This window comes from Bufo gargarizans, chromosome 9, assembly GCF_014858855.1.
Source record: "Bufo gargarizans isolate SCDJY-AF-19 chromosome 9, ASM1485885v1, whole genome shotgun sequence".
Classification (NCBI taxonomy): Eukaryota; Metazoa; Chordata; class Amphibia; order Anura; family Bufonidae; genus Bufo; species Bufo gargarizans.
In genome coordinates, this window is record NC_058088.1 from 38,952,823 (window position 1) to 38,962,534 (window position 9,712).

Genomic DNA, 9,712 nt, shown 5'->3' on the forward strand with positions numbered 1-9,712 from the left:
CTTTCAATGTAAAGTCAGAAGTCCCTATCGGAGTTTTCTCCAATCCGATGGTATATTTTAAACTTGAAGCGTCCCCATCACCATGGGAACGCCTCTATGTTAGACTATACCATCTGATTTGAGTTACATCGTGAAAACTCAGATCCGACAGTATATTCGAACACAGAGGCGTTCCCATGGTGATGGGGACGCTTCAAGTTAGTATATACTAAGAACTGTGTACATGACTGCCCCCTGCCGCCTGGCAGCACCCGATCTCTTACAAGGGGCTGTGATGCGCACAAGTAACCCCTCAGGTGTCGCACCTGAGGGGTTAATTGTGCGCATCATAGCCCCCTGTAAGAGATCAGGTGCTGCCAGGCAGCAGGGGGCAGACCCCCCTCCCTCCCCAGTTTTAAATTCATTGTTGGCCAGTGCGGACCCCCCTCCCTCCCTCCCCTGTATTACATTCATTGGTGGCCAGTGCGGCCCCCCCCCCCCCCCGTATTGGTTACCGATCGGAGCCCCAGCGATTAAACTGGGACTCCGATCGGAACTCTCCGCTGCCACCAATGAATGTAATACAGGGGAGGGAGGGGGCTCTGCCAGGCAGCAGTCATGTACACAGTTCGTAGTATATTCTATCTTGAAGCGTCCCCATCACTATAGGAACGCCTCTGTGTTAGAATATACTGTAGGATCTGAGTTTTCACAAAGTGAAAACTTAGATCTGAAAAATCTTTTATGCAGACGGATCTTTGGATCCGTCTGTGTGAAAGTAGCCTACGGACACGGACCACGGAGGCGGATGGCACTCTTGTGTGCATCCGTGTTTTTTCACGGACCCATTGACTTGAATGTGTCCGTGAACCATTGACTTGAATGTGTCCGTCAAAGAAATAAATAAATAGGACAGGTCATATTTTTTTGACGGACAGGAAACACGGATGCGGATGAACAACGGAGCATTTTCCAAGTTTTCAACGGACCCATTGAAAGTCAATAGGTCCGCAGAAAATCATGGAAAACAGAACAACAGACACGGATGTACACAACGGTCGTGTGCATGAGGCCTAAGGCCTAGTATGGCTTTTATAGTTTTTTCCGGTCCGTTTTTCCGTATGCCATGTACAGTATACAGTAATTACATAGAAAAAAATTGGGCTGGGCATAACATTTTTCAATAGATGGTTCAGCAAAAACGGAACAGATACGGAAGACATACGGATGCATTTCCGTATGTGTTCCTTTTTTTTGGGGACCCATTGACTTTAATGGAGCCACGGAACATGATTTGCGGCCAAATATAGGACATGTTCTATCTTTCAACGGAACGGAAATACGGAAACGGAATGCATACGGAACACATTCCGTTTTAATGCAGAACCATTGAAATGAATGGTTCCGTATACGCAACACAAAAAAACAGCCCGTACACTCGGGGGGGGGGGCGGAAGTTTGTGTAAACTAGGCCTAACAAACCAAAGTAGGTTCACTGATCATATCTATTAGGCCCCTTTCACACGGGCGAGTATTCCGCGCGGATGCGATGCGCGAGTTGAACGCATTGAATCCCGACCAATTCATTTCTATAGGGCTATTCACATGAGCGGTGATTTTCAAATAAAAAAATCGCAGCATGCTCTATTTTGTGCGTTTTTCGCGTAACGCAGGCCCCATAGAAATGAATCGGGTTGTGTGAAAAATCGCAAGCAAGTGCAGATGCGGTGCGATTTTCACGCGCCGTTGCTAGGAGACGATCGGGATGGAGACCCGATCATTATTATTTTCCCTTATAACATGGTTATAAAGGTAAAATAATAGCATTCTGAATACAGAATGCAAAGTAAAATAGCACTGAAGGGGTTAAAAAATAATGGTGATGGATCATGTGATGACCGGAGTGACGTCACCACAGGTCCTGTTGCTACACACAGCACAGAAGACAGACAGAAGGAGATGCCGGCTACGCGATCAAGTGGACTAAGGTGAGTTAAATTATTATTTTATTTTTTTAACCTGTTCAGCGCTATTTTACTACGCATTCTGTATTCAGAATGCTATTATTTTCCCTTATAACCATGTTATATGGTTTTGGTACCAAACATGCACGATTTTTCTCACGCATTACAATGTTTTGCACTCGCGCTGAAAAATCGTGCGTGTTCCCGCAACGCACCTGCACATTTTCCCGCAACGCCCGTCTGAAAGAGGCCTTGTCATCCAAACCTTTGGTTACTGCACTGTACACACAGTGGGTTATACAATGGGAAATGTGTTGGTTTATTAGAAACTTCCACTTTGTTTTCCATTATTATTCATTTATTTGTTCTTCTTGAACTCCTAATATAATGCAACTCTAAGATTTAAAATAGAAATGCATTACAAAAAAAATAAAAAATAAAAAATTGGTAACCCTAATGTAATATTCATCCAAATATTATTCATTGTGTCATCGGACTCAGTTTTAGATTATGCCCTTTTACAAAAGCAGGGTTCGCATGCACGATGGCCTTTCGCCTTATTTTCTGCATTAAATGATAGGTAATTTGTCACATTAAATAGACGAATAATCTCATACTATAATCAGATGCACTGGGTTTTCATACAGGCTGTATTTTGGACTACCCTATAAACTATCCCCTGCACAGAACAGATTCCATGACAGTTTATGTGGTCCATAGTCTCATGTATGGAACAAATCTCTCCTTTTTTCTGCTCCTATTATTGAGCGGACAAAAGGGAAAGGCTAGCGCAGATGTGAAGTCTGCTTTGCCGAGTATAAGGCCTCCCGTGGCCGTGCTGCGGCTCACAAATTACGGGGCGCAATGCACAAACTTTTTACTTTAATGGGTCCGTGATCCAGCCGATCCACAAAAAGATAGGACATGTTCTGTCTTTTTGCGGAACGGAAGTACGGGACAAAACCCCCCAAAAGCACTCCGTAGTGCTTCCGTAGTGTTCCATTCCGTGCTTCCGTTCCGCATCTCCGGATTTGCGGACCCATTGAAGTGAATGGGTCCACACCTGTGATGCAGAATGCACACAGAACGGTGCCCGTGTACTACGAATCTGCAAATGCGGTCCGCAATATGGCCACGGAGCGCACACATTCGTGTGAAAGAGGCCTAAGGCTACTTTTACACTGCCGTTTGGTGCGGATCCGTCATGGATCTGCACAGATGGATCCGCACTGATAAGACAATCGTCTGTATCTGTTCGGAATGCATCCGTTTGTATTATCTTTAACATGGCCATGACGGATCCGTCTTGAACACCATTGAAAGTCAATTGGGGACAGATCCGTTTTCTAATGTGCCAGATGGTGTCAGTGAAAACTGATCAGTTCCCATCGATTTACAGTGTGTGTCAGAACAGATCCGTTTGGCTCAGTTTCGTCAGACGGACACCAAAACGCTGTGTCCGCCTCCAAAGCGTAATGGTGACGGAACGGAGGCAAACTGATGCATTCTGAGAGGATCCTTTTCCATTCAGAATGCATTAGGGCAAAACTGATCCGTTTTGGACCGCTTGTGAGAGCCCTGAACGGATCTCACAAACGGAAACCAAAACGCCAGTGTGAAAGTAGCCCAATGAATTGATCAATTACAAAAACGTGTAATTAGATATCAATTTGTTTGATATACAACTTCAAAAAGACAGTCGTTTCTGGTGTAAGGCCTCATGCACACGACCGTAGTCATGGTCCGCATCCGAGCCACAGTTTTTGCGGCTCGGATGCGGACCCATTGACTTCAATGGGGCCGCGAGAGATGCGGACAGCACTTGGTGTGCTGTCCGCATCTGTTGCTTCATTCCGAGGCCCCGCCCCCAAAAAAAAAAAAAAAAAAAAAAAAACGCATGTCCTATTCTTGTCTGTTCTGCAGACAAGAATAGGCATGTCTACAATGGGCCGCCCGTTCCACAAATTGCGGAAGGCACACGGGCGGCTTCCGTTTTTTGCAGATCACATAGTCAAAGGGAACAGCGATACAAATAAATGTCCTCAATTACTAATTTGAAAGCCCAGTATATTAATGACAGTTACTGCAATCTATGAGTAGCTCAATCCTTGCAGCCTGATTTCATTGGCGACATATGACGTTTCTAGGAAAGTCCCTAATACTTAGAGTACATTTATTTTATATTGCCATTCAGATATTAGGTACAAGAAAAAAAATAAAAAGCACGTTAACGTGCTTTTTATTTATTTTTTCTTGTACCTAATATCTAAATGGCAATATAAAATACAAGAGGTGCTACAAACACCCCCCCCCCCCCCCCTCCCTGTCTGCAGCACGACCTAGAGCCCCTCATGAGATACAGAGAAAGTTACTGTAGAGGATTGGGCAAACGGGACAGGCGCTTAGGGTGACTCAGCAATGAGTAGGAGACTTTAACCATTTCATTTGGGGAAAAGAACAAACATTCAAAATATAAAATGCCAGTAACAGAAAGTCCACAATGCCCTCTGCTCATGCCAGTCAAGTTTTGCCAAAGAAATCCTTTCATACGCCATAGCTAGAAGTATGGTACATCCTGAGCCGGAAAAGTATTCCTTTACCATGTCAAGTATAAATTGCAGGAAGGCGTCTGTGCACCTACATGCAACTTTATCTTGATTTTTATTTATTTTTTAGTATTTTCAAATAGAAAACAGTAACCATAGTAACTACAATGTAAAGAAAAACAACAGCACAGCCATTCAGTGCCCTCAAAGTCATAGAAGGAAAAGAAAGACACAGGGTAGTGGCTCTGAAATGCAGTTAAACGGATCAGGAGATGTGATAGAAACAATAGCAATCAAGCCCTAAAGTAGTAATTGTCGCTCAGTCCGGGTACAACCCCTGGTAACATGTCTCCTAGTGTTAGGCCTCTTTCACACGACCGTTTTTTTTTTCCGTTTTGCGGGCCGTTTTTTGCGGTCCGTATACGGAACCATTCATTTCAATGGTTCCGCAAAAAAAACGGAATGTACTCCGTGTGCATTCCGTTTCCGTATTTCCGTTTTTCCGTTCCGTTTAAAGATAGAACATGTCCTATATTTGGCCGCAAATCACGTTCCGTGGCTCCATTAAAGTCTATGGGTCCGCAAAAAAACGGAATGCATACGGAAATGCATCCGTATGCCTTCCGTATCCGTTCCGTTTTTTGCGGAACCATCTATTGAAAATGTTATGCCCAGCCCAATTTTTAATATGAAATTACTGTATACTGTATTTGCCATACGGAAAAACGGAACGGAACAACGGAACGGAAACGGAACCACAACGGAAGCAAAAAACGGTACAACGGATCCGTGAAAAACGGACCGCAAAACACTGAAATGGACATACTGTCGTGTGAAAGAGGCCTTAGGCTGTATTCACACGTCCGCAATGTGTTTTGCGGATACACGGAGACACGGATCCGCAAAACACGGAAAGCGGCAATGTGCTTTCCGCATTTTGCGGACCGCACATTGCCGACATAATAGAATATGCCTGTTCTTGTCCGCAATTGCGGACAAGAATAGGACATGTTCTATTTTTTTGCGGAAACGGAAGCACGGATGCGGAAGTGCGGATCCGCAAATGTGGATGCGGACAGCACATTCCGTCCCCATAGAGAATGAATGGGTCCGCACCCTTTCCGCAAAATTGCGGAAAGGATGCGGACCCATTTTGCGGACGTGTGAATGGAGCCTTACTCACAGAAATAAAACATCATAAAGGGTCATAATGTGACAAATGTCCTACATACTGCGCCATGAAGAAGACGACCATGTGTCACACGTGAGCATCTCCGACTTAAAGACGCAAGGTCCTTACATATATTGTAAAAAAAAAACAATGTCATCTAATCGACGTGGATATGAATCCTCCACACCTGCAGAGGTCTGCCTCAGCAACGCTCTGCCATACACCGCCCAGGGCCAGGGCGCTGCAGGGGTTAAAATCAATGCAAGCTTCACTTTAGCCAGGATCCCATTCTTTGTTTCCAGGCAGAATACAGTGCAGATGTGACACCCGGCACACTGCGCATGCACGCTGGAACTATGCATAAAATTCAAGAGGAGAAGAATTCTCCCAAAAGTCATCAGTTATGTAGTTTCTGCAGATCATCTCAAGGTGAATGCGATAGGAAGGCCTGAAAGGAACACCAGAACAGGGGTTGCTGGAAACTGGGTGAAATTAAAGTTTTTGAGATGGGATCTATATAAATATATGTCGATGTTTTAATATCCATTCACACAGTACATACGGTATATAGACACCTGTGAAGTACGTGGGCAACATACATGATAAAATAACCAAACATATTCCATGCCGTCTACAGACACCTGTGAAGTATGTTCGATATACATGATACAATAAAATACATTCCATACTGTCTACAGACAAAATATATCCCATGTTGTCCATACGCACCTGTACAGTATGTGTGCAATATACACGGTACATTATATTCCATACTGTATATCTAGAGACACCTGTGAAGTGTGTGGGCAACATTCATGATAGGCAGACAATATATTCCATTCGGTCTATAGAAACACCTGTATACTATACAGTGTACATGATGAAAATAATAAAATACTTTCCATATGGTCTATAGAAACAACTGTGAAGAATGTGCAAGTATATTCCATAGTGAATATAGTGCCATGTGAAGTATGTGTGTAATATTCATCAGATATATTCTATACTGTCTATAGACAAAATATAGTCCATATTGTAGAGACACTTGGGAAGTAGGTGTGTAATATACACTGTATACTATATATCATTATATAGAGACCTGTGAAGTATGTAATATACATTATATATAATATCCCATATTAAAGACCTGTGATGTATGTAACATTATATAAAATATATCCTATATTATAGACATGTTTAGTATGTATGTTACATTATATATAATATAGAGACCTGTGAAGTATGTAATATACATTGTATACTATATATCATTATATAGAGACCTGTGAAGTAATATACATTGTATATCCTATTTATATAGACACCTGTGAAGTATGTGTAATGTACATTATATAATATCCCATATTATAAAGACCTGTGAAGTATGTTACATTATATAAAATATATCCTATATTAGACGCATGTGATGTATGTAACTATATATATATATATATATATATATATATATATATATATATATATATATATATCTCATATCCCATATTATATAGAGACCTGTGAAGTGTGTAATATACATTGTATGATACATCCTATATTAGACACTTGGGAAGTATTTATACAACATCCATGACACAAAATAATACAAAACATGTAAAAATAACCACCACCCGTCTGCACAGTGAGCAGCGCACTAAAGTCAGGGGCCGTAAAGGCCAGCAGAATGCCCCAGAGCATAGACTGTAAGTAACTCCTCACACCACGGCTCTACCTGCGGTAACGCGAACCATATGGCACGTGCAGTGTCGGCCGTTACTGCAGAGAGGCTGCGGCTCCGGAGGGCAGATAAGACACTGTCCACATTATGCGGTGAGGGGGAGCTGTTACCTGATGCTTCTGCGCTGATCCCGCGAACCCCAGAAGACGCAGTCCTCAGCCGCACAATGCCATATGGGGTTGGGGGGTGGGGGGAGCAGAGGCAGCACTAAGCAGACAGACGGAGCGCTGGGTGAGGCTTTAGCATGGGTGTCTAGCGACTGCCGCCGTTTTAAAGCCAGGCTGAAATCACAAGGCATAACGAAATGAAAGCACGCCCCACGTACATAACTTCATCGCTGGGACGTGCATCTGGGATGGAACGATGCAGCGGTGGCGGGGAGGGAAATGTCAGCCCGGTGGGAAGAGGCTGACCGCGGCAAAGGAGGGGTTAAAGGCGGCCGAGACTAGACTGGTAGTAACGCCCGGTAAATCCCGGAAGAGCGTACTGCGGGGGTCGGTGTGAACCGTGACTCTGCTGCGGTTAAATCAGAAACGTAGCGATTAGAAACCATTTCCTGTCCCCCTGCGCTGCAGTCACTTGGTACGTTCCGCCAAACAGGGCACCTAATGGCCTTTGGGAGCTGTGTCGTATATTCTGTAGCTCGGGCTGGCTGCTGCCATAGCAACATAGCTCAAAAACCTACACTAGATCCGCACAATAAATCCGCCAGCACAATAAAAAGTGACTCAAAGCAATTAGTGCAAGCAAAAGCACTAGTTCATGTGGGAGCTGCGGGTTACACGTGCTGCACTGTGGCAAAAAATGTCCCTGACACTGATTCCGACATTTCCTTTCCTCATTACTACACAACATATGGCAGGGACCAGGCCCAGTACCACAGGGACACCAGAAGACATTGTGCCGTAGTCCCAACAGTAAACCGGTCTTAGTTGTCTATAGCAACCAATCAGAGCTCAGCTTTCATATTTGTCAGAGCACTTTAGTAAATGAAAGCTAAGCACTGATTGGTTGCCATGGGCAACTAACACTGGATAAATGAGACCCATTGTTGCTAGGATGATAATAATCTTGGCGTATCGGAGGGGGCACCATCATGCATGGAAGGACTGGGAACTTGAAGTGGCCCTGGAAAAGAAACTAAATGTGGCCCCAGAAGGCAGGACAACAGAAGTAGGCAGGGACGGCAATACTCTAGTGCAGAACCAAATACCTCCCAGCGGAACCAAATACCACAGTGCCGCATAAAATACCACCTGAGCAGAACCAAATACCACAGTGCCGCATAAAACACTGCCCCAGGAAAACCAAATACCACAGTGCTGCATAAAATACCACCAGAGCAGAACCAAATACCACAGTGCATTGCATACTTCCTCAGCAGCACAAAATACTGCTTCAGCAGAACCAAATACCACAGTGCAGCATAAAATACGGCCTCCACAGAACCAAATACCACAGTGCAGAAAAAATACCGCCTCAGCACAACCAAATACCACAGTACAAAATACTGCTTTAGCAGAACCAAATATCAGAGTGCAGCACAAAATACCGCTTCAGCAGAACCAAATACCAGAGTACAGCACAAAATACCGCCTCAGCAGAACCAAATACCAGAGTACAGCACAAAATACCACCTCAGCAGAACCAAATACCAGAGTACAGCACAAAATACCGCCTCAGCAGAACCAAATACCACAGTACAGCACAAAATACCGCCTCAGCAGAACCAAATACCACAGTACAGCACAAAATACCGCCTCAGCAGAACCAAATACCACAGTGCAGCATAAAATGCAGCCTCCAGAGAACCAAATACCACAGTGCAGAAAAAATACCGCCTCAGCACAACCAAATACCATAGTGCAGCACAAAATACTGCCTCAGCACAACCACATACTACAGTACAGCATAAAATACTGCCTCCACAGAACCAAATACCACAGTGCAGCACAAAATACTGCCTCAACAGAACCAAATACCACAGTGCAGCACAAAATAGTGCCTCAACAGAACCAAATACTACAGTACAGCACAAAATACCACCTCAACAGAACCAAATACTACATGTGACACAGTGAGAGGTTTGGTCTGGGAAAACAGGTATTTTCCTCCCAGCATGTGCTGCTGGGCTGATTTACAGCCAGGTGAGGTCAAATACCGTACCGGAATTTAAGTGCCGGTTCGGGTTTTGGCAGCACCTGGCTGTTCTTAAATAGGCAGCTGGGCTCAGAAGCCGGGTCTCTGTGTTGAGATCTTGGAGCCTTGTGTCTGGAAGAAGGCTTGCTACCTGTTTGGTGTGAAAACCGGTTGGTGT

The 9,712-nt window shown here is 44.1% G+C and overlaps 1 protein-coding gene across 1 annotated transcript in view; it reads right to left on the bottom strand.

Moving 5' to 3' along the window:
* The window catches only part of MBNL3 (muscleblind like splicing regulator 3), a 176,922-nt gene extending 169,015 nt beyond the window's left edge, over nt 1-7,907 (bottom strand). Inside the window, exon 1 of the mRNA XM_044268665.1 lies at nt 7,506-7,907. The gene's annotated coding sequence lies outside the window, so the exon portion shown is untranslated. The remainder of the gene's footprint in view (nt 1-7,505) is intronic.
* Nucleotides 7,908-9,712: the final 1,805 nt, after the last annotated feature.